A 26,607-nucleotide genomic window follows, 5' to 3' on the forward strand; every position below is an offset into this window, starting at 1 on the left:
GCACAGAGCATTCCCCGTCAATCTCAAGTTGCAGAGAGCTGCCATTCTCCTTTCTCTGTCCTTTGCACAGTGAAGTAGAAAGCCTAGGCCTGTTCAGGGACTCATAGAATTCAAACCCTTTGTCCAATCTGCTTGAAACTTGGTGGTTCTTTGCTGGACTGGTAGAAGAAGCTCCCCTACAATTTTGGTGGCATTTGGTTGAAAAACGACTCCAGCGTCCCCTGCCCCGTTTTCCATGGGGCACAAAGGCCGAGCGGCGCAGAGGGCAATCTAAACTTCCCTTTGTCTGGAGATCAGGGGGCAGGGCCACCAGCCATGTGACCATTTTCTCCAAAGGCAACCCATTGAGGCTGATTCCGCACACGTTGGATAATGCACTTTCAACGCACTTTATCAATTGTTTGAGGTGGATTATTTGTTCCACACACACAAAAATCCATTCCAAATGATCTATAAAGAGGATTGGAAGTGCATTATCCAACGTGTGCGGAATCACTCTGAGTTCCACCACCTCTTTTTCCAGAAAAAGAGCCCTGTGTGGGTATACATACCTACACACAATAATTTCTTCCCTTACCCTATTAAAAGCACTGACAGACACAATAAGAGTTCCCCACCTCTATACTCAATTGCATTGTTGACTGAGAGATTAATTTGTCATGGAATGTCACCCCACCCCCACCCCCATTGCCAAGATTTCTAGAAAAATCAAGCAAACAAGATGGAGAGTAATTTTATTTTCCATGCAAAAATTCCCCAGCTGCATAAGTTATGCACAGATCTTTTCCATTGGCAGCTTCATTCCTTTTCCAACTGGGGTAAAAAAACAAAAACAAAGAATAATGATGAGGGGAAATAGCCAGGCCTTTCTAAGAACATTGAAAGTTCCCATCTGTTCAAGTAGTAGGGATATCTATCACTGAACGTCTTTCTCCCATTCTACATAAATAAACATCATATGGAAATGGAAACCTTATTGGTTCTAGTAAACAATAGGCTTTTAAATGGCTTGAAATCAGATTAACATATTGTTACAGAGGTGATGCTTGATTTAAGCAATTGAGCTTTCTTATGAGGGCCTTTGCAAAATATCCTTTTTACATGTGGTACAAGCCCCAACTGAGATTTTTAAGAAAGCTGACATTGCTTAAACATCCCTTTCTTATTAGCCAACAAGAACAATTATGAAATGTTTCCAGAAACTTTAATCTCTCTGCCCGAGTACACACTGTTCATTTTCTTATGTCAACAAATGCATGCTGATACTTTAAAACAGATTCCCATAAGCTAATTTGCCTATTTTCCTACCCAGAAGACAGGACTTTCGTGATTGTTAATTCCAGTTGACAGTGAGTGGTTGGATTGCTAAACCCATGCAAAACAAGGCTTCCTTGTGAAGTGATTTATAATGAACTCTATTTAGGAAAGAACTACAATGCTGATAAATTTTGACAACAAAAATGCATTATTAATGAAATAATAACATTGGCAGCATCTTGAAAATAAGCTGATTGCAAAGAGTTCATTTTCTTCTTTGGGACTCACCCTTCATCCTCTCGGTTTGGAGATTTATCTCTAAGTGCAGAGGTCGTTACGCAGAAGAATGCTTAATTTATTGTGCTTTTTAATGTAGTGCTCACTTGGTATCTCAAGTGTTGGAGCCGCTGGTGTATGAGACGGAAGATGCTGTATTTCACAGTATTATTTTATTTCGGGAATTCTCAGCCTCTGTCAAATTGTAACCTCCTACAATCAGGCAGTGACCGGCCACATATGAGGGTTGAACCAGACCTATCCAAATTCCAGCGAATGGCAAACAAAAGCGGAAGATTTGCATAAGATTCGGATCGACGATTTGGGCAGTTGCCAGTTGCCTGGACTGATAATGGCTCAATATTATTAAATAATGACCAAGTGTTTAAAGCATTAATTTGCAGGATTTCCCAACCTTGGAATTTTGAGTGGAGAGTTACAGAATCGTATCCCCTGTGGCCATCGGCAGTGATGATCCCACAATTGTGCTTCTCTGCCATGCAGGTTGAAAGGATCGCCACAGGTCATGCAACCCTACCGCAATGGAACGTTGAAGGGGTTCCACTGTCTGGGTTGCTCTTCAAACATAATGGAGTACACTGATTAGCTCGGGCATCCCAGTCACATGTGAATTGGAGGTTCTTCCCAGATGTTCAGTGCCCAGTTTTATCATGTTTGTGGCATGTGTGGGGGGGGCGGGGAAAAGGGCTTCTAATCCAATATGTTGGGAGGTGGGGGTTGCTATTTGGATTGTTGAGGAAGCCCATATGTGTTTCCTCAGTGGCCCAAATAGGCCACTGGAACCATTGCAGGTTTGGAAAATGATGCGGGAGGGGGGAGCCTGGAGCCCTTTATCCTCATGCACCACATTCACAATCCAGATTGGCACTGTGCAGATAGGCACTGAGGAAGTCCTGCAAGTCATATGTGAATATAACACTGTCAGGATTAGAGATAGGCAGGAACAGCAATATGAACAAAAAAAACCCCCATGAACAGCCCAATCTGCTGTTCACGAACAAGCTGTTCGTGAGGCCCCATTCTAAACGAACAGGTGGGCGTTGCAAGCCTCGTTTGTTGCTGTTCGTCAAGCCAGACAGACTGGCACCTGCAATCAATTCCCTTGGCAATTTAGGCAGGGATTTCCTGAACTCTGTCTGAACTCCTGCTGATGCCCTGGAAATCCCAATCTAAGCCCAATTTAGCTTGATAGGCAGGTCTTCTTTTCAAGTGTGGAGCTCCAAATTTGTTACAAGGGAGCAAAGATCAGGGGGGAGGGGGGCTCCCAGCTCTGGCTTTGGAGAGGGAGAGACAGCTACTGTTGGCATTTTGATAGAGTACATTGGAGCTTGAATTTTCTTTGTGTGTGGTGGGATAGGGATCTACCCCTTCAGGTTCCAGGGCTGCTGCTAGGCTCTGGGCCAAGCTATTATTTATTATTGGTACCTTTCCTGCTGCCTGCTCAGGTCAGGTTTCTGGGAGTGGTGCAGTAGGCATCTTGACCAAACTTGGATGATGGCTGGCCCCCATGAACAGCCAACCATGAACATGTTCGTGAACAGGTCATGCTCTTAAGTGTTCGTGAGTCCCTGTTCACAGATGGCAATGAACAACAAACATCATATTCAGGGTTTTTTTTCTATCCGTGCCCATCTCTAGTCAGGATACAGAGAGAGGACCCTAGACTTGACCCTTGTATTCTTCAATGTGTAAAGAGATGAAACCTCCAGTGCAGACTGGTGGCTAGCCCTGTTGGTCAACAATAGAGGAGCAATCTTCAAGACCCTTAGTACCTTAAAGACCAGCAACAGTTCCAGAGTATAAGCTTTCGAGAGTTAGAACTCTTTTCAGATATAAATCTGACAAAGGAAGCTTTGAGTCTTGAAAGCTTATACCCAGGAAATCTTGTTTGTCACTAAGATGCTACAGAATTTGTATCTTGCTAGCCTCCTTGAGAGTTCCATGCTGTGCATTGCTATAAACTAAGGGAATTGTCTCCTTACTAAAGGATCGTCCTGATGTATTTCAAGTCTGAACTCTTCTTCACCAGGGATAACAGATAACTGTAACAGGATAACTTCATCACCAGGGATAACTGTAACAGACGCTCATGTGATGCTAAAAAAAAATTGAAAATTTGCCACATATTCTAATTTGCATGGCAGCATAATTTTTAAAACTACCACTATTCTAAATATGTGTTCAGCAAATGTTTACAAAGGTCAGCTTTGCCCTTTCACGTATACAAGTCAAGACACATGTTCTCATATTCTTGCAATGTGCCTTTCACACAATATATATCATTATATGATGAACTTCTTGGAAATTAAGAGTCTCTCTACATGAGATACCTTGGCATGTGTTCGTCATGTGTAAGGGGATGCAATGTTAGCCTGGAAGCATAGTTTTAAAAGACAGAGCTGGCAGAGATCACTCCTCAGAGGGTTTGTTAATTTCATCTTTGCCTCCCTGAAGGATATGTCAATTTCACCTCTCCAGTCTGTGTGGGATCCCAACCAGAGGGCAGCAGGGAATGGAAATGGGCTGGAGCTGCCTTACAGAGCCAGGCTTGGACCTGGGGAGGTTATAATGGGCTGAAGTTTCCCTTCTGGCACTTCACAGCCCCTTCACACAGCTCCAGTGTATAGCAAAGCCTTCGCTCTGCCACTGTCTCTGTCTTTTTGAACTACTTTTCTTGGCTACATTACATCTCCCTGCACATGTCCTTCCTGTGTCAGATGTCTCATGTATAGAGACTGTAAGATAAAAAGAATGCACTGCTGGCCATACTTATGTCTTAGATCCTGTCCAGCATGAGAAGAGTGGTGCTTTCCCATTTCTCCCCTCCCTCAGCAGTCTCCTGTGCCCCCACCCTCAACAGTGCTCCTACCTTGGAATAGTGTGAGTGAAATGGGAGAGGAGAATTTGCCAGTTCATCTTTTCCTCCAGCAAGAGTGCTTCCCAACAGAGGGGAATGTGGTTACGATCTACTCCAATATGTCGAGGAAAGTAACAAATTTCAACATTTAAGAGTTAGGAGCCCCGGACATATCAGTAGTACCCTTCTACCAAATGGTCTCTTTATAAGACTGAAATGCAGTTGTTCAGGCCTCGCGGGCGTTCAGACTCTCCTCCAAGCTATTACAAGGACCTAAGGGAAAGGAAGTACCCAGATAGAAGCACTGCACCTGTTTGGTGGACAGCTGCAGACAGAAAGAGATGGGATTTAATGGAAGGGAGAGAGAAAGCCAAGGGAGACAGAGGAGTCGCCAGTCCGACTCATCAACCCTTTCTTTGAAAACAGCCATCTTCAGATAACCATCCTTTTCTCCAAGAGATCCCGGGGTGTTGGGATGAACCCATTGTTGAGTTTCAGAGCATCAGGCATTCAACCGGCATACGGTAGATTATCTATGCTGAATATAGCTCTGCAGCCCCCATTTTTGACACACCCCAAGATATATCATACTTCACTTATGAGAATTATAAATTATACAGGATTATAAGGGCAGTAAAAATTACATTAATTCCTATGATGGGAAAACAGTCTGTTTCTCAGATTTCACATGCTAGGATGGTAATCTGTAATTGAAAAGCATACGTTGGGGAAAACCGCAAAAAAACCCAAAACAATTGGATCGTCGTAAGAACTTTAATAAAAAAAAGAATTGGGGAGAATTGTTACATTTGTGCAAAGATTTATTCAATCAGCTTCTGCCCTTTTCTTCTGAACGCCTTTTTTGTAAATCTGGTTGCTTTCCAGAAAGTCACTTAACATTTTACATGCATAGTTTTTGCTGTCTTATTTGTGCAATTTGAATATCCATGGTGTACTTTAAATTCTATTATTAATTCCGGTTATACTTTAAGTTATGAAACTAGGCTCACTTTTAATAACTAATTTGTTTGAGAAGAAAGGCATGCTATGAACATATGAAGATTGTTTTAAACCAGAGGAAATAAACAACACTAGAGTAAAATATTAGCATTAATAAGAATTTTTTTAAATTTAGCTGCTGCTGTAAACTTAAAATTATTATGTGAATACCCATTTGATTTAGACAGAGAGATGTGAACTCTTGCTTTTTCCCCCTTGATGAAGATTTGAAGTTCAAACTGTGTTGCATTTTTAGGTAAATCTTATTTTGCATCATATTGAACCGTCAGTTGTCATTTGTATGGTGCGACCTTCCTCTGTGCCTTCACATTCTCCAGATCTGTATGCATAATCCAGAAGACTGCTGATAATTTTGGTTTCATATAATTGTTTTTATACCAACTTTAACTATATTTTACTCAAGTTATCTTTAAATACAGGGCTGAGACATTGAGTTGGAGTTGTATAAATGGAGTTGTATAAATGGTATTATGCATTTATACTGAGTCTAAATAACTCCTAAAACCACTACATTTCGCTGGAGATGTAAGAAGTATATTTTAAAAACTTTATTTCATATTTGGTGGTTATGTTTTATTATCAAGCATTTATAGAACAATATTTATAGGGTATTATAGGAAATGGTTAATGATAAAAGTCCTTGTGACCCATGGCCAGTATTGTTTGGTTAATTTCCTAGGGAAGTGCAAACTAGGCAGACTTTTTTTGTAAATAATCTATTGGTAGCTGCTAGATTATTGATTGCACAGAATTGGACAGAAAATACATTGCCACAAATAGAATTTTGGTTGCCTAAGCATTGGTATATAATGCAGTTGAATGCAGTAATGCTGTATAAACATCTTTGGTAAGGGAAGTCAGATTCTCAGAATGTATTTATTGCTAAACTTTTTTCCTCTATTGAAATAAGAACAAACCTGGTGAACAAGTACAGTATAGCATTTTACATTGTGTATAATTATGACAGCAAATGTGTTGTGTGGATTTATTCATTGTATATCTTGTTTATAGTATATCGTATGCTATGGTATTCATAACATTTGTCTATATTTCTTTCTTTCTTTCTTTCTTTCTTTCTTTCTTTCTTTCTTTCTTTCTTTCTTTCTTTCTTTCTTTCTTTCTTATTTATTTATATTTGATTTATAGCCTACCCTCCCCGCAAGTGGACTCAGGGCAGGTTACAATAAAAAAGGTAAAATACAGGAGTACAATAAAATCACAGATTTCACGAACATGACATTTCAAGAAATTTACCTGTTCCCCATACATGAAAAGGGTGAAGGTCTGGATCGGTATTTTGTGGCTGCTCATTTGGGGGGGGGGGAGGTGGCCATATAGCTTCCCCCAAGGTTATAATTTTTAAAGTGCATATATAACCAATCACTAGATCCATATGCCTTTAACCTTCCTCCAACCTGGTCAATTTAATCAGGAATTATAGTTTTTTTTCCATGTTGGTTAATATATTCAGCAAGTCACAAAACAGCTTTTTCTTTCCTTTATATTTATTAGTGAAGTATGTCCAGCACATCTATTCATTAATATAATCTTTTACTTACTCTGTTTTTTTCTTGCTCTCTATGGTTAAATATTTCCTTTCTCAGCTCATCATTTTTCTCTTCTTTGCTTTCAAATGTTATTAGTGTTTGGCTCCTTTGGCCTGTTAAAAGTCTTGATTCTTAAATATTAAGGCATGAGTTCGGCATTATTATTGTATTGGTTTGGGCAGGAAACATACCCCCATCTGTAACTGCTTTTCTTTCAAACAATGGGGATGAAATTCCCCCATTGCCTGAAGGATCCTCCATTCCAATTTTAGGCAGGTAGAAGGAAACTTCCAATGTCCTTAAAATGCCGTGTGCTCAGCCAGCAGGGAAGGGGGAAAGCTTCAAGTCCTCTAAAAAGCAGGATGAGAGGAGAGAAAACAGCATGTATTTTTATTTTTTTAAAAAAAATCTGTGAGTTTTATTATGCACCATTTTTAATGCCAATCAATCTGTGCCTTTTAAATTCTCTGTGTTTTTAGTCTGTACATTTTAAAAATCTTATTAATTGGACTGTATGTTTGGTGTTGCGTTGTTAAAAGCATTGAGTCTAAAGAGGGAGGTATGGGTGGATAGAAATGGTTTAAATAGATAAATGGTCATGCAGTGAACATAATGGGTGGTTAGGCTGAAGCAAAAAATGTCTGCCTTTCTCTCCGCCTGACCCACTTTCTAAATGGCCTACTTGAATTGGCTGTCAATCCAGACATTTGGACATTCCTACCATCAGGTTCACACCCAATAGATGGAATACCTTTGCAAAGAGGGCCCCGCTTATATAAAATGAGACTTTACACCCTCATCCAGTGAACCAGCAATGTGTTTTGGTAAATGTTGTGCATGCTAGTCAGGGACAAAGCTAGTTGACACCAAGGTAGCCAAAGAGTTCTGGTTGCCTGGCTTTTATTTGCTGAGTCTCTGTCCCTCCCCAAAATGCCCCTCTCCTTAAAGATGACGGTGAAATGAAAACTCCAAACAGTGCAACAGTAGACTTCACAGTGACAGTTGAAGAATGATCAGGTTTAGCCAGGGCTTTTTTTCTTGGAAAAGAGGTGGTGGAACTCAGTGGGTTGCCCTAGGAGAAAATGGTCACATGGCTGGTGGCCCCGCCCCCTGATCCGCTGGAAGGCAATCTCAACTCCCCTCTGTCTGGAGATCAGAGGGCGGGGCCACCAGCCATGTGACCATTTTCAAGAGGTTCCGGAACTCCGTTCCACCGTGTTCCAGCTGAAAAGAAGCCCTGGGTTTAGCTTAGACTGAGTCCAAAACTTGGAAGAAATCTCATTGCATGGATAATCCTTGGCAAATAGGGTCAGCAGAGGAGCCCCGTGGCACAGAGTGGTAAGCTGCAGTACTGCAGCCCATGCTCTGCTCATGACCTGAGACCTAAGCTACAAGTGACCTTTTTCCATGTGGAGAACACTTGATCGTTTTCGCACGTTTTCCTGGGAACTGAAGTCCGAGTGTCCTTCCCCTCTCTGTTAGAATCACTGCCTGAAGAGCCAGAGAAAGCCGGCGGCAGCAGCAGCTTTTGCAAATCATTCCTCCAGCTACAAGCCTGCTCTCAACGTTCGTTTGGGGGCGGGCAGCTGCTACTTTCTCCCTGGGCGTCCTGCTCCCGGGGAGCTGCTCTGGAGAAAGCCGTCCTTCCCTTGCTCCTGAGCACCTGGAGAAAAACTGGAATGAGGGCATGATAGAGCAGCAGCAGATTCTTCCGCTGTCGCTGCGGCTGGAGCTTCACCGACACGGCGGCAGTGGGTTGCCCTTGGTGAAAATGGTCACAATCTGTCTTCCGATCTGTCTTTTAAAACTCCACTTCCCAGCTAACATTGAGACTCCCTTCACGTGTGCATCCTCGTGTCATTCATCTCTTGTAGTTTAATTCTACATCTAGCACTGCTCTGGCCATTTCCATTAAGCACAACAGAAAAAAAAAATGCATACTGGCAGAGACAGTATTTGTTGACCCTCCCTCATTTAGAACACACCATCTGCAAGAATGATGATAAATGGACAATACGCAGATTATTTTGTAGTGGAAAGAGGAATGTAGCAGACATCCTTGATCTCTGATAGTGTTCACACTTTGTATAGAAACCTTAGCAACAGTAATTAGAGAAGATAATGAAATTCAGAGGATTATATCAGGGAAAAAAATATAAAAATCTTTTCCTACAATGACAATGTAACCATAACATTTCTGAGCCAGGAAAACAATTACAAAAATTCATATTAAAGATTTAGCTATATTGTTGAGTCTTTCAATATAAAAGGAATGGAGCTAGATCTAGGGATTGACACAAAATCCTGTTAGAGCAAATTCTGCAATCAAATTATAGTCTTTCACCATCGATCTGCTCTTAGATTAAAACCCACTCCCTGGGAAATCTGATGAACATTCCAAGAAGTGTTCACACATTGAGGGATTTTTATTCCCCCCGCCTTTCCCCCTTGTTTTCAGTATAGACCATGAACACTGGAGAAAATGAAGTCCCAAAGGCACCTGTGGTTATAACCCTGAGATTCACAGATTCAAGGGGTAGGGCCGATTCCAGACGGCCTTCCCCATGCCGAAACGTCACGTGACGTCGCGCAAAACTCGTGCGAGAAAACGCGATATTTCGTGTTTTCCGCGCGACGACACACGACGTTTCGGCATGGGGAGGGCCGTCTGGAATCGGCCCAGGACAACTCTGTATATGTTGCCCAGTAGTAATGAAAAACAATACAAAAAACTTTCAAAATGATGCAATTTTGCCATGTTTACTATGGCATATTTTTGCTTATAAAGAACTAGTTTTGAGGGGTGTCTTTTACTTTTATTTCTCTGAATGACATTATGAGTGATTCCACACATGTTGGATAATGCACTTCCAATCCTCTTTATAGATTATTTGGAATGGATTATTTTGTATGCGGAACAAAAAATCCGCCTCAAACAATTGATAAAGTGAATTGAAAGTGCATTATCCAACGTGTGCGGAATCAGCCACTGTTCAGTTCCACGGAATCAATAGTGAATACGGAATAGAAACTCTTCCAATTAGTTCCTTACGTGCAAATTTTAAAAACGTTTTTAGCTAATTTGAAGAATTTCCTTCCCACCCTCCCTCCCTCCCTCTTCTTTCTTTCTTTCTTTCTTTCTTTCTTTCTTTCTTTCTTTCTTTCTTTCTTTCTTTCTTTCTTTCTTTCTTTCTTTCTTTCTTTCTTTCTTTCTTTCTTTCTTTCTTTCTTTCTCTCTTCCCCCCCCCTCCCTCCCTTTCCATCTTAATCATAGGGATGAGCACAACTGTGCACTTCAGCAACACAAAAACTAAAAAAATAATCGAAACCCTTTCAAAATTAGCCTTGTGCATGCTGAAAATATTGTGTGTTTCATTTGGTGGAGGCAATGTGCTAGTAATGAAGGACTTTCTGCTATTTTGTTTTATGTTTTAACCTTGCAAGTTGCAATACATGCATACACTTTTCTTGCAGGTGCACCACAGGACTTAAATCCTTGGGTTCCTTGAAGTTTGACAGAAGATCGTTGGACGGAAACCTTGTATACAGGTGAATGCATTTGGGTTGGCATTGAAGAGACTCTCCACTTTGAGGGCCAAGCTACAAGTGACAAATGACACTTGAACGGCAAGTGAACAGACTTGCGTGTATTCCTCCCTGTTCACTTGTGCTCCACTTGCGCTCCACTTGATCATTACATGATCAAGTGAACAGGGAAGAATACACGTGCGTCTGTTCACTTGCCGTTCAAGCGTCATTTGTCACTTGTAGCTTGGCTCTGAGTTTCTAAGACAGATCGTGTGAACATAAGCTCCATTTGAAAACTAGGAGCAATTCAGTATCTTGATAAGCATAAGCTGGTAAATATAAACACTATGAACATTAAGTGAGAATTTTGACTTTATTTTCCTGTTGAACAAAAAATATGCTACCGTATAGTAAACCTACTTAAGATTTCTCACGGTGGTCTGCCATGCAGGATGGGAGGATCAGCTAGTCGAACTCTGAAGTAAGAGTATGCTGCTTAGGAGTTTAATCTGTATATTTGTTTGGCATTCTCGTTTATGGGGGCATCGAAGTTCTTTATGTCCCAATCCAGAAGCAAGTGTCTGTCCCCATATCCATAGCTGGGTTGGGAATTCCACATTTAAAAGAGGCTGTGTGCATAATTCTCCCACTGTGATCTGAAAATGTGGCGATTCCAGCTATTTAAAAAGAGCTACATGTGTACACGGTATCCTCAGCTGCTCTGTCGGTATTCCCTTGAATTGACCCCTCGCTCTCCGTTTTGTAATCAAAGGAATGCTGAGCATATTGCGTCTCTGTGTTAATTCTATCTTTATTATGGACCAAATTCATACCGATACAAGAAAATTGCACTTTTCCAAGCATTGTACTCAATGGCTTGGGTTCAATTTGCAAAAATTTTGATGCCAGCAGCCAAATTATTGTGCCTTTTACAGTGTTTTTTTTTAAATTATTATTATAAAGACTAGTTCACTATCATTGCAGGGCTTTGTGTTAATTATCCCCCGTACTTCATTGAATTTACTGAAGTGCTTTCCTGGATAGCCTCCAGCTACTAACAGGGAAATGAAATTAAACAAAAAGGGTCAGCTATATTTAGGAGTACTGCATCAGTATTTTAGAGCCAGCATATAATTAAAAAAGGTTGTAAACTAACACATAGAGCATAAGCGTCGTGGCTTACCTGTGGTTCTACTGCCCAGTGTCACAAAGAATTGATGATACATCACAAGCAGTTTAATCAAAAAGGAGATCTTAAAAAATGCAGGATACTTTACAAATATTTAGCAAAGATTTATAGATCCTAAAAGAGTAATAAATGAGCGCAGTCATATCTATTATATTCGGCTTTATGCGCCAAGAAACAAATGCCCTGGCTTGGAGAAGAGGAAGCACTCATTAATTGCTTGAAAAATAGTTACATTCCAGGACTGGAGGGAGAGAACAAACAAGCTTATTGCCTTATTATCTTCCGTCAGCTTGCCTTTTCTTTGGATGTATAGAAAAGCCTTTGCATTCAGGTAAGGGGAGGGGGAATGTCTGAACAAAGATATCAGGAACCATGTATTTCATGTCAGAGCGAGGCCAGAGCTGGGAACAGCTACCCAGACCCAGATGTGAACGAACGTTCTTTAGCCCAGACACCCCTGAGGTCAGTTGCTATGTGGTAAGCAGAAGGTATTGATCCGTTGATGAGGAAAGGTAGACAGAAGACCAGGTTTTCTGCATTTACTTTTTTAAAAATTACCAATGCTTACAATGAGCCACTTAAAATTAATACACTCAGGGCTTTTTTTCAGCTGGAACGTGATGGAATGGAGTCCCGGAACCTCTTGAAAATGGTCACATGGCTGGTGGCCCCGCCCCCTGATCACCAGACAGAGGGGAGTTGAGATTGCCCTCCGCGCTGCTCCAGCGGTGCGGAGGGCAATCTCAGTTCCCCTCTGTCTGGAAAATAGGGGGCGGGGCCACCACCCATGTGACTATTTTCGCCGAGGGCAACCCACTGAGTTCCACCACCTCTTTTCCCAGAAAAAAGCCCTGAATACACTTGAACATCACCATCTTTTAAAATACAGCTTTCACATGAAATGAGACCCCAGCATGGCACAGCTGCTAAACTGTTGAGCAAGGTTTTAACACTCCAGTTCAAATCCCTGCTCTTCCATGGAAGCTCAGTAGGTGACCTTGATCCAGTCACTCTTTCTCAGCCTAGCCTACCTCACAGAGTGGTTGTAAAGTAAGGATAAAAATGGAGGAGAGGAGAATAGTGTTGTTAGCTACTTTGGGCTCCCATTAGAGACAAAAGCAGGATATAATCATCTAAAGAAATAAGAAATAAAATCTTATATCTCCTGATATATGATCAGTTTTAAGTGCCTTGTCCGTTGGGGATAATTGACATCGATTGGCATAGAAATACTTTGCCTATGAAATCTGCTAAAAATACTAGCAATTACCAGGAGAACGTGGTAAATTTGAGATATATACAAATAGCAGTATAGTCTTCTGGTAATCCTCCTGTTTGGATGGAGCATCTTTTCTGCAGGCATCTATTCTGTAATCCATTATTTCTTTGATGACTCAGGAGTTTTCCTGAGACTTTTAGCCGGTCAAGTTGTATCAGCCTCACTCAGACTGGACCTTTCCAGTCATATGTTAGCACCTCCAAAATCATATCCTTAAGTACCCCTTCACCAGCTCCTGTCTGAAGAAGAGGCTTTCTGTAGAATACCCAGGGCTTTTTTTCAGCGGGAACACGGTGGAAGGGAGTTCCGGCACCTCTGCAAAAATGGTCACATGGCCGGTGGCCCCGCCCCCTGATCTCCAGACAGAGGGGAGTTGAGATTGCCCTCCGCGCCATGTGGCGCGGAGGGCAATCTAAACCCCCCTCTGTCTGGAGATCAGGGGGCGGGGCCACCGGCCATGTGACCATTTTTGCAGAGGGCGATTTAAACTTTAAAAAACTGCTCCAGCTGACCCAAAGTGACGTCATTGTGCGGTCCTGAGTTCCACTACCTCTTTTTCCCAGGAAAGAAGCCCTGAAAATACCTGTCGGCAAAAATGGCAGCAGAGTGCTTCTCTCACCCCTCCTGAGAAAGAAACAAAACTGCCTCCTTCTTCATTGTGGAAACGGGGGGAAAGGACTGTGTAATTTGTCAATAATCATATTTCTTCTGCAAAATTGTTCTCCGTTTCAGTAATAAGTTTGGGGTCCTGCAAAACAGAATGAAAATGTCGTTCTAGTTAGTGTTTGGGTGGGAAGCATTGCTTTTGCTCTGAAGTGGCTTTGCTGTATTAGCACACAGGCAGAATTGACTGGAGATGCGGAACTATGATGTCATGATACTGGCCACATAACTGGTGAAGTCCCATAGCCAATGGCTGTCGAGAGTGGCAGGAATAAGGTTGCCAACCTCCAGGTACAGGCTGGAGATCTCCCAGAATTACAACTGATCTCTAGGCAACAGGCCCCCTTGAGACAATGAGTGCTTTGGATGGTGAACTCTATTCATTATACCCTGTTGAGGTCCCTCCCCTCCCCACGCTCACTTGGCAACATTAGGCAGAAAGTAGGAGTGAAATTTAGAAAAATGATCCCCAGAAGGTAAGCTTTGGGGGGTAGATTTCAGAGAACATGCCAGGACAAACTGATGAAGGTTCACAGGAGGGTAGCCAAGAGGTTTGGGTGTCTAGCAAGGAATTCCTATGAGCAACAGTGGAAGAAACTGGATATGTTTAGTCCAGAGGGAAGGCACGACTGCACTCTTAACTACCTGAATGGTTGTTCCAAGAAAGTGGGCAAAGTAGGGTTTCCAGTCTCCATGGGGGACTTGGAGATCTCCCAGAATTACAACTAATCTCCAGACCACAAAGATCAGCTGCCCTGGAGGAAATGGCTGCTTTGGAGGGTAGATTCTATTTTTAACATTTGATTTATATACTCCCCTTCAGGACAACTTAACGCCCACTCAGAACAGTTTATAAAGTATGTTATTATTATCCTCACGACAATCACCCTGTGAGACAGGTGGGGCTGAGAGAGCTCTGAGAGAGCTGTGACTGACCCAAGGTCACCCAGCTGGCTTCAAGTGGAAGAGTGGGGATTGGGGAATCAAACCTGGCTCTTCAGATTAGAGTCCTGCTGCTCTACACCGAACTGGCTCTTATTCTATGACGTTATACCCTGCTGAGCCCCTTCCCTTCCCACCCCATACCCACCCTCCCCAGGCTCCACCCTCAAATCTCCAGGCATTTCCCAACCTGAAGTCAGAAAACCTAGGGCAAAGACTTGTTCTCTGCTACTCAGGCAGGTAAGGCTAGATTTAATTGGCTTACAGGAGGGCAGACTGGATAGAACAATAGGAGAGACTTCTTGAAGTAAGACCGGTTTGTCAATGGAAGTTAGGAAATGGGTGGGCTCTCTGCTGGAGATCTTCATGCTAAGGCTGGGCCATCTTTGGGAAATGCCCGTTTGGTGTGGTGGTTAAGAGCAGCAGGACTCTAATCTGCAGAACTAGGTTTGAGTCCCCACTCCTCCACTCAAAGCCAGCTGGATTATCTTGGATCAGTCACAGCTTCTTGGAGCACTCTCAGCCCCACCCACCTTGTGAGATAATAATAACACACTTTGTAAACCGCTCTAAGTGGGTGTTATATAAATCAAATGTTGTTGTTATTAATAATGTGGGATTTTCTGCACTGAGCAGATGGGTTGGACCCAATTGTCTTCCAGTTTCAGAACCATAGGACAGCTGGTTCTCTTTTCTCTATCAAGCTCCTCCTCTTGGAGAAATTCTTGGGTTACGGAGGCAGAAGGAATAATTGATTCTCAGAGTCAGCAATGTGGTTTACAAATTGTTTCAGGTTTCTCAGAGATAGCTTGTGCCAGAATAAGTTAACGTCTTTGGATCCTGGCCGAAAAGTTACAACAATTTAGAAATCATTCAGCTACATCCAAACCATATTTCTATTTTTTTAAAAAAAGATTGTCAAATAAAACAACATTTTCAGTAGCTCCCAGGAACGCCCTGTGGTAGAACATGACAAACCAAGCACTTTCATTTTACAGATAAGGTTACAGTATGCCTATCTTCCAGTGAACATGCTCAAAAGACAAAATTAGCACTTGCCGGTTGTGGCTGCCAGGCAAAAGTTCAAAGTTGATGAAGTTCAGGACGGGCTGTTCACTTGGCGGAGGATCAAAGCCAGAAAAGGTTTCATTTGGAAATGTAAATAATGCAGCCTTCGATTCAGCTTAGGCAAGCAGGAGGCATGATTTAGGTTGGCTGAGTTAAAACAAACAAAAAAAGGGGCTTTTTTGTTCATTTAAAATGCAGCAGCACATTCCTACCAATGAGGCAAGGAAAGGCAGAGAATTGGGACACTGTGAGGAGGCAGTCTGTATGAGGGTTGCCAGGTGCAGGTTGGGAAATTCCTGGAGGTTTGGGGGGTGGAGCCTGGAAAGGATAGGTTTGGGGAGGGGCTTCAGAGGGGTATGATGCCAGAGAATTCACCCTTCAGAGCAGCCATTTTCTCCAGGAGAACTGATCTCTGTTGCCTGGAGATCAGTTGTAATTCTGGGAGATCTCCAGCTACCACCTAGGAGTAGGGTTCCCAGGGGGAAATTCCTGGAGATTTGGGGGGTGGAGCCTGGAAAGGGTAGGTTTGAGGAGGGGCTTCAGTGGGGTATAATGCCATAGAGCCCACCCTCCAAAGCAGCCATTTTCTCCAGGGGAACTGATATTTATTTATTTATTTCATTTATAGTCTGGCTTTCTCACTGAGACTCAAGGCGGCTTAGTACAGTCAATACCAAGGACATGTCCATAAACAATGCCACAGGGCAAATAAACACAATTTTACAAAGGCACAGCATTAGTAAGAATCCAATACAGAGTTGAGGAAATGCTGACACAGAACATAAGCAATTCTAGGTCTGACATTAGACCACATGAAGCACAGGTACCTCATAGGAGCACATATTTAAGATAACAGGTAGTACGTTGGGCAACATAGTGGTGAAGTCTATGGTCCCTAACTCATTAGTGAAGCATCTGGGATCCCCTCCCTACAATACAAAAGCCTTCTTGAATAATTCAGTTTTGCATTGTTTGTGGAAAGCCAGGAGGGTGGGGGCTCTCGTGAACTCCCCCAGCATGCCATTTCACAGGGTAGGGGCCACCACAGAGAGAGCCTGTATATGGACTGCTGTCAATTTCACCTATGTGCAGGGTGGAACCTGCAGGAGATTCCGTCCCGTAGGTATGCCAGGTCAAGGCCGTGAAGAGCTTTGTATGTGATAACCAATACCTTGAACTGAGCAGAGTAGCTGATAGGTAGCCAATGGCGTGACTGCACAATAGGGGTGATGTTCAAGCTCCTGCTCACTCTTGATAGCAGTCACGCCACAGCGTTTTTCACCAATTGGAGTCTCCTAGTTAATTTGGATGGGAGACCTATGTACAGCACATTACAACAGTCAAGTCTTGATGTTATGATAGAGATGTCACCTGGAGATCGCTAGTAATTCTGGGAGATCTCCAGCCTCCACCTGGAGGCTGGCAACCCTATGCATAGACCAGCTCTGGGTGAACACAGGCCTGAAAGAGGAAAGGACTCATCACAGGTTCTTCTACATTTTATGATTACAGAACTGACAAGTGTATATCTGGCTGGCCATCTGTTTCCAGGCACAATTCACAGTGCTGGTTCTTACCTTTAAGGCCTTGAACGGCTTGTGGCTGGGGTACCAACAAGCCAATATCCTCTTCGCAAGCCCTGTTCTCTGTGATAGTGATAGTTTATTGTTGTTGCAGCCATAGGCCATAACATACCAGCCTATACACCATGTGATACAATTCCAGATCGAAAGAGTTAAAACATAATTACATATTTACACAGCAAGACAAAGCCTAACATTTAAAACTAGGATGATAAAAAGACAGATGAGGCAAAAGGAAGCAGGGGAAAAACCCCATAAAATTACACGAAATCACAATCTGGCTAAAATTCTTACAGGATTAGGAAAAACTCATTTCTTCGTTATGTTTGTTGAAAGAAAGATAAAAATATACACTTTAAGAGTAACCAGAGGAAAAACACAAGAGTCCAGTAGCACCTATAAGACTAACAAAACTTGTGGTAGGGTAAGAGTTTTCGTAAGCCGCAGCTCACTTCTCCAGAGAAAAAACATCAGCTATTAAAATTTTTATACATTCCTCATCTGAACTGGAAAAGCTTACAAGAATATGGTCCAGTAGTTTATTCCAGGTGGATCCATAGAAGGAGCAATATGAAGTGGATGACAACCACAGTCAGAGGCTTGTTGGTGGTGGCACCTCCCTGTGGAATTCCCTTCTCGTTGAGGCTCACCCAGCACCTACCCTGCTTCCTTTTAGGTGCTAGGTTGAAAGCTTTCTGTTGACCCAGGCTTTAATTAATGGCTTTGTTTATTCATTAAACAATGGTTTATTACCTTTTTAAGCCTGGGTGTGTTTTCGAATGCTGGGTTTGTATCACTTTCGTAATGCTTCATGTTTGCATCATGTTTTATATTGTGAGCTGCCTTGGTAGAGTTACAACTGATTATTACTGAGATGAGTTCCCCTGGAGAAAATAGATCCAGAGGAGTTAGCCATGTTAGTTTGTAGTAGCAAAACAGAAAAGACTCCAGTAGCACCTTTAAGACTAACCAACTTTACTGTAGCATAAGCTTTCGAGAATCATAGTTCTCTTCTTCAGATGCAAGAAAATGGCTGCCGGAGAAAATGGCTGCTTTGAGGAAGGAAGCTTTTGTGTTATTATCCTTCCTCTCCACAGGTGCTATTCCTAAATCTTCTGGAATATCGAGCCCAGAATAGGCAATCCTACCAGTGGAACTTGGTTGCATTGGATTGGATCACAAAGATTCATTCTGCTAGTAAAAAAGGCTTTCCTTCACTGGAAGGAAAATGCTTTTCAGGGATCTTGCCTTGAAAAACTGGTAGTGGTCATTTCCACAAGTCCTTAGAGGAACAGCCCACCCACAGAACTCTGGTGGCTTCCCCCCCAGGCTTCCTCACCTTTACATTCGCAAAATGTATGCATACTGTTTCGTTCCCACCTTTTGCACATGTTTACTGGGAACACAGTTTCTCTAGTGTTTCCTTCTGCTGCCGCTTGACAGAGCGGCTTTTTTTTTGTACTTTGCCGTATGAACGTTAAAAGTGCTCTGAAGAATCCTCTCTATCTCTGCCCAGTTTCTTGCCCAAAGCTCTTTCCCTTTCAGTTCAGCTGTGGAAGCCTCCTTGCAAAATGAGCTGAATGAAATCGCGCATGTGCCCAGTTAAAAAAAAAAAAAATACTGAAAGGGAGGCGAGCGATTTCAGGCTACGATGACAAAAGTTCCCGATCTCCCCTCCAAAACTGTTTTTGTTAGGGACTGTTTGGAGGCTGTCCTGAGGTAAACGCTTGTGGGGAGTGTGTGTGGAGGACGAGTTGTCGCAGTGACTCAGCAAAACACACAACTAAAGCAGGAAAAGGGTGGGAACGACGGGTTGTGTGGAAACAGCCAGTATCTGACAAAGTGAACTTTTGACTTATGAAAGCTTATACCCTGGAAATTTTTGTTGGTCTTCAGGGTGCTACTGGATTTAAATTTCGCCTTGGGAAGACTCCTCCCCTCAGAGGAAAGTGCTTCTGCTAGTGGAAGGCATCTGCAGGGTCCACGTCATTAAGCAGTAGGGTTACCAGCCTCCAGGTAGTGGCTGGAGATCTCCCGGAATTACAACTGGTCTCCAGGCCACAGAGATCAGTTCACCTGGAGAAAATGGCTACTTTGGGGGGTGGACTCTATGGAATAATGCCATGCCAAGGTCCTTTCCCTCTCCAAACCCCACTTTCTCCAGGTTTCACCCCCTAGATCTCCAGGAATTTCCCATCTTGGAGCTGGCAACCCTCTTGAGCAGAATGGATTTTCAGGATTCAACCCATTCACATTCAACAGTCAGACCAATAAAGTCTGTTCAGTGGGGACTCCACAATTGCAAAGACATTTTGAAGTAACACTAGCTGTCCATATTTTTGAAATAAATAAAGATTTCCCACTTATTCAGAACATTCACAAATACGGTTGCTCTATTAGCCATCTTGAATAGCTGCCGTTTGAATTTTGCCCTTCAGTACGTGGAACAGCTGTTTATGAGCTCAACAAATACTGGCGTGTGCCATCGAACGAGGGCAGGTTGGCTAGCTGCAGTGCCACTTGTCAGGATTTCAATTGGCACTAATAACCTGGGAGGCATAAAGGAGAAAGCGATCGTTAGCAAACTTAACAATATATTCAAGCAGGTTTGGAGAAGGGTGAATTCTCAATGGCGTCGGGAGAGGATTTTTGTGATGGAATCAGGAGGGGGAAAAAAAACTATAATCCTATCATTCCAGGCAGTCATTTCTGCCAGGGATAATGGAATCGTCCGCTCTGTCTCCTGATAAAATTCAGAAGAAAGAGAAACAACAAATCCTGTATTCCCCCGAAGGAAATGATCTTCTTGAGGCAGGGCCACCAAGAGATGCCGTTGCCCACCAGACAGACTCCCTCTGCCCCCCCCGCCCCGCACTACCAAGATCCACCCTAAGCATCATAAAAAAACAAACAATGTAAATTGCTGTTCATTCACATGAAAAGCTTGTTTCAGTATTCCATAGAAAGGTCTGAAAATAATTTTTTAGGAGAGCTGAGGTTGATGGTTTCGTACATCACTAAATAGCATTGATTATGAGTTTCTGGTCTACATTGGGGATAGGCAACAGGTGACCTGGGTGTTCACTTTGGCCCCCCAGCAAAACCCCAGTCATATCTGTCATAAGACATCTTAGTTTTCTCCCACGTTAAATTCACACATGCAAAGACTTCTAAACTATAAGCCTCCTCTTCCCCCAAAAGGTTCTGTCATCATTTCCCCCTTATGTCCCACAGGAACTCAAAACACAGACAGAACTGAGTATCTCGGGCACAACTATTTGTTTATTTATTTAAAACATTTATACCTCATTTTTACATAGAGTTCAAGGCCACTTACAAAAAGATTTTAAAAATTCCAAATTAAAAACCTAGATAACAAAGATGAGGGGTCTGGAGACCAAGTCCTATGAGGAAATGTTGAAGGAGCTCGGTATATTTAGCCTGGAGAGGAGACGCCTAAGAGGTGATATGATAACCATCTTCAAGCACTTGAAGGGATGTCATATAGAGGACAGCATGGAGTTGTTTTCCATTTCCCCAGAAGGTCCTGGAGGTGCGTCAAATGATTAGCACACGAGAATTATAGCAGATTGATTGTGAAAGTTTTTTATACGGGTGGAGGCGAGGCTGGCCCCTGAGGAAGTTTATATGGTATGACACAAGCTGAATGATCTAGCCGGCGGCTTGTAGGGCTGGGAGCCCTTCGGGGTCCTTCTTCCATCCTTCGGAGTCTGCCTATTCAAAAAGAACAGAATAAGAAATAGTTATTGTCTGTTTGAGAAACGTTGTTCCCTTACCTTTTTACTCATGGCTTCGAGTTAGGAAGCTGGGACCCAGGCCACTCGTTTCCTGCTCTTCGCCTGAAAGGGAATTAAAGACACGTCACTTCTTTTACATTTGCATACCCATGGGACAGTGAACTACGTGGGAGTCTCCAGTGGTGTTAAAGAGAAGAACAAACGTTAACTATATCTATCAAGAGACTTTTTCTCAATGACTGAGAGACTCTATTGGAGGGATATGGTCTTGGTATAACATCTTTATATTTATCTCTAAGTTTGATGGAAATGCATTTTTGTATATGAACTGATAATTTTGTGTCTTAAGTAATTAATGATATTTATTGCACTGAGCACTCTGAAATATAAGAAGATTTCTGAGACTTAATGTTTACTGATTAGTTTGATTAGTCCCAGGTGTCGATTCTGTGATCCCAGGCAGATCATGAGAGGGAGGGCAGGTTAGGAAGGGCTACATCGGTACTTAGTTCTCGTGGCCCCTCCTTACATGCCCAGGGTATGGCCGATCACCACCTTGGGGTCAGGAAGTAATTTTCCCCAGGCCAGTTTGGCTGGGGAACCTGATGGTGTTTTGCCATCTTCTGGGCATGGAGCAAGGATCACTGGGTGTGTGTGAGGGGAAGGGGAGGAAGTTGTGAGTTTCCTGCATTGTGCAGGGGGGTGGACTAGATGACCCTGGAGGTATCTTCCAACCCTGTGATTCTATAAAATCTGCCCCCTCGAAAGATACCTGCCCTCACACGCCCCCCAAAACACTGGCAAAAAAGCATGCTTCACAGCACCCCCGGAATATCTCCAAGGAAGGGGCTCTCTTTGCCTCCTCGGGGAGCCCATTCTACAGGTCACAGACCACGCCATGAAGGAAAAGGCCTGGGCTCTGATCAATGCCAGACGGCTCACCCTTTTTATATACCCAGGGTAATGCCAATCACCACTTTGGGGTCAGCAAGCAATTTCCCCCAGGCCAGTTTGGCTAGGGATCCTGATGGTGTTTTGCCATCTTCAGGGCATGCAGTAAGGGTCACTGGATGTATGCATGGGGAGGGGGAGGTAACTGTGAATTTCCTGCATTGTGCAGGGGGTTGGACTAGATGACCCTAGATGTACCTTCCAACCCTATGATTCTATGATTCTAAGTGGTGGGATAGCCAATAATTGGCTGCTTGAGGATCATAGTTGGCACACTGGGAAATATGGAAGAAGCCGATTCTTCAGATATGTGAGTCTGAGGTCACGAGAGGCTTTCAAAGTCACGACCAGCAGCTGTGGCTGCTTCAGGACGGGGACCATCTATTCCCAGCAGCTGCCCCCTGACCGTGGTATGGCTGCTGCACTCTGGACCAGTTGTAGTTACAGGGTTGTCTTCAGGGGCAGCCCCACACAGAGCATGTTGCAGCAATCCATAAGATTACAGAAACATGGGCCAGCCCACGAGATCCGCTGAGTCTAAGTAGCAAGAGGTTGGCGCACCAGATGCGACTGGTTAAAAGTGCTCCAGGCCAGCCTACTTTTCAAAGAGCAAGGCAGGGTCCATGAGCACCACAAATTCTTGACCTGCTCTGAGAAAGCCAACTTCACTCCATTCAGAAGAAGTGGATTCAATCAAGGCACGTCTACCTTCCTGACCAGCAGTTCCTCTTTCTTGTCTGGACTGGGCCTCATCTTGTTCTGCCTTAGCCACCTGACCACAGCCCCAGAGCACCACTTCAGAACCAAGACAGCCACATCGGCAGACTTTGCTAATAAAATATGGAGCTGGGTGTCACCTGCATATCGATGGCACCAACCCCAAAGCTCTTGGCAATTTCATTGAGTAGCCTCACATATATATATTTAAAGAGAACGGAAGCCGGTGGCGCTCCACAAGACCAATCCCACCCAGTCGCTTCTGCACATTCAGCGGAGACTTTTTGTGTCCAGTCCTACAAAAAAAAACAGAGACACCCCTGTCGCTTTTCATAAGGGCAGCAAATTCAAGACGGAAAAAAAGGCATAGATTAAGAATTTGGCCCTAATGAAAATTTAGTTGTCAATGAAGGGATTGTATCTCAGTGCTGTGATCCAACCTCAGCCACTGCACTTCTAGGTGGCCTTGGGTGCCTCCCTCAAACCCTAGATTCCTTCACAGGCATGTTTGTAAAGATAAATGAGACATTTGTACAATATCCCTATGCAATAAATGTGCATATTTTATAAAGAATCTCAGCTGCTGTCTGACCGCCAATCATCTTCCCTAGCCGTATACTCTTGATTGCCAACATCCGTTTCAAAACCACCAAACCTCTGCCAGGCATTGAACTGTTTACTCCCTGGGTGGTGGAGATTCTTCTCAATATCATAGTGGCTTAAGGCTTATAATATGTTCATTTCTGCCTGACTCTGCTGATAGCTTTTCTATGCATTCAAACAATATATTCTCCTAGGCATCTTGCAGCTCTTCTGGGGCTAGAAAACAGAGGCTTTGCTGTCAGGACTCCTTTTCATCCAATCTCTTTTTTCTCCAGGATCTAAAATAATATGCAGAGAAGTATTTGTTCTATTTTTACATTAAAAGGCAGTGGGTCTAAGCTATAGGGAACTACAGTAGCTGAGCCCATATGTCTATGAGTCTCTCTACACAAGACATCTTAGAGTCTCTCTACATGAGACACCTCGGCATGTGTTCGTCAAGGGAGATGCAATGTTAGCCAAGAAGCGCAATTTAAAAAGACGGAGCCAGCAGAGATTGTTCCTCAGAGGGTTTGTCAATTTCATCTTCACCTCCTCAAAGGCTCTGTCAATTTCACCCCTCCAGTCTAAACCTGTGTGGGATCACAACCAGAGGGCAGCGAGGAATGGAAATGGGCTGGAGCTGCCTTCCAGAGCCTGGCTTGGACCTGGAGAGGTTATGATGGGCTGAAGTTTTCCTTCTGGCATTTCACAGCCCTTCACACAGCTCCAGTGTATAGCAAAGCCTTTGCCCTGCTGCCATCTCTGTCTTTTTAAACTACCCTTCCAGGCTAACATTGCATCTCCTGACAAGCGTTCTTCACCTGTCGAAGGTCTCATGTAGAGAGACTCGTACACGAGTATGATCAAGTGAAAGATCTTACACTTGCTCTCCCATTGTGGATAGACATGTATTGCTAGGGATACAGAGTACACTTGTATATAAGATCACACAGAAAGTGTTAGCTGAGTGCAAAACAGAGCAGAGAAGTTATGCTGCGCTGATTAAAGAGGCAAAAAAGTTTATTTCAGGAAATACATACTTGATAGTGAAGAAGACGGATAGAGATAGGTTCCTTGCTATCTGACTACATCTTGCAGAGAGAGTGAATAAGGCAGGAGAGAGAAGAAGCAGGATATTGCCCTGTTTAGCCCAACAGGAGACAAGACAAGGAAATGACCCCCAGGAAACAAGAGAGATGCTGTTCTCCTGCTGCCCCCTGCATGGTAGGCTCTCCTTCCCTTCTGGCTGCTGCAGTACACCAGGCATTGCAATTTCCAACAGAAAGTAAATCACTTGAGCATCCCTGTGTAAGATGTCTTGTTTAGAGAGACTATGTTATGGAAATCCTCTTTGTATATTCAGTTACCTTCTGCTAACTCTGGCTGAAGATGGATTTCACCTACTGTGCAGGTGCAAAAGCAGCCACAAAAGACACAGAACTTTTCTGTCATGGCTATCACATACTGCAAGGCTGCTCGGTTTACTGCTTGGGTTGGACAGTGAACAGCAAGGGCTAGATAAACCAATCCAAGGCTTGACTTGTGAGTGGGTCACCATGAAGTTTGAGGCTTAACTATACAAGAAAAGTGTGACCCATCCCAACAGCTGATTGCAGCATAGCCATGCTATGTTAATTTAATACCTGTATTTGGAAAGGGACTCTGTTGCCAGTTCAATACATATCAGACATGCTGTTAAATAGTTCATTCATGTCATCTTGGAATCTCCTTGTAAAGTTTTTTTTACTTAAAATGTGGTGACTTTGCAATCAGCGACAGAATATCACTGGGAAATTAAAATATTTCTTACAGCTTTCTGCTATGCTGATGTCAAATTTATACCTTTTTTGTCTTCTGTAGAGACTGACTTGTTTCTTCTCTCAGGTACAGTTGCCAGCTTCCAGGTGGAGACTGAAGATTTCCCAGAATTACAAATTATCTCCAGATATAAGAGATCAATTCCCCGGGATAAAATGGCTGCTTTGGAGGGTGGATTCTATGGCATTATATGCCACTGTCCAATATGGGCCGTTTTCACACTGCTTACCTTCTCTCGGAACGACCCGAAACATCGCGCAAAACCAGTGGAAGATCGCATTTTCTCGCTCGAGATTTGCGCGATGTCGCAGAAATCTCGTGCGAGAAAACATGATCTTCCGCGTTTTTTGTGCAAACCGCTGATACTTTGAAAATTTTAGCTGGGAGTTATAGGTAAGTGCAAGTGATATTCTGTCTCTTTCACAGAAGCAACCCCCAGGATACTAGTCTGGTTTATCAATCTATTTCTTCACTTTGTCAATTTTGTAGTTTTAAGAATTCTTGGGTATAAATCCTTCCGGTTCATAGGGTTTGGCTGTAAATGATGTACTGTGTGGTTTGCTCTGGTTGGTAGCTGGAAGCGTGTTGTGGTTTCTGGAAGAAGGTTGTGTTTGTATGCCTATTTTATAATTGCGCTGTGGTATACAGAAAGTAAATATGTTGCTGGTCTGGTCCAGGCTCAGAGCTGAGGTCAAAATTTCTCATGGGCCTCCTTTTCTTGATGGAGAAGATACTGTTATATGTACCTCAGACAGAAGAAAGGCCTTTGGAGACAAGAGCTGAGGAAGTATTATTCTATGTCAGCCATGAATAGGTTGGGATAAGTAGCAGGTTAAGGTAGTCCCCTGTGCAAGCACCGAGTCATTACTGACCCATGGGGGGGGGGGATGTCGCATCACAACGTTTTCTTTCTTTTTTTTTATAATTTTTTTTATTTTTCATAACTACAAAACACTACACAAGACTATCACAAGGAAAGGGGAGAGGGAAGGGACAAAGGGGGGTGGAAAAAGAAAAGGGGGGGAATGAACTATAAACACTAAACACTACACTTCAATGTTTCCCTTCATACTGTCATAATACAAAAATAGCTCCATAGGATAATGATGGAGTGGTTAATCATACAGAGAATAAACATTTCAAATTCTGATTAAACTTTCCTCCCCCTTCTAGGTCCCGGACGCAGTTCTCTCTGTGCAACTGCTGTTGCGGTGCTCTCCTCCTCCTCCCCCCCCCCCTCCGGCTCCTCCTTTTCTTCGTTCTTGGTGCAGCAGAGTTCTGGGTTTTTATTCTCAAAATCCTTTAGTTGATCTTCTGATAATATCTTATAGGCCTGATCTTTATATCTGAACCATATTCCTTCCGGGAATAACCATTTGTACTTTATTCCATGGTCCCTCAGAAGAGCTGCAAACTTTTTATATTTAAAACGCCGTTTCCGGACTAGAAATGGAACGTCCTTCAAAATCTTGACTTTCAAACCCATAAAGTCCAAATCCGCATTGTATGAGTTATATAGGATGGTGTCCCGAATCTTTTTAGATGAAA

The sequence above is a fragment of the Eublepharis macularius genome, chromosome 7 (genome assembly GCF_028583425.1).
Source record: "Eublepharis macularius isolate TG4126 chromosome 7, MPM_Emac_v1.0, whole genome shotgun sequence".
Taxonomy (NCBI): domain Eukaryota; kingdom Metazoa; phylum Chordata; class Lepidosauria; order Squamata; family Eublepharidae; genus Eublepharis; species Eublepharis macularius.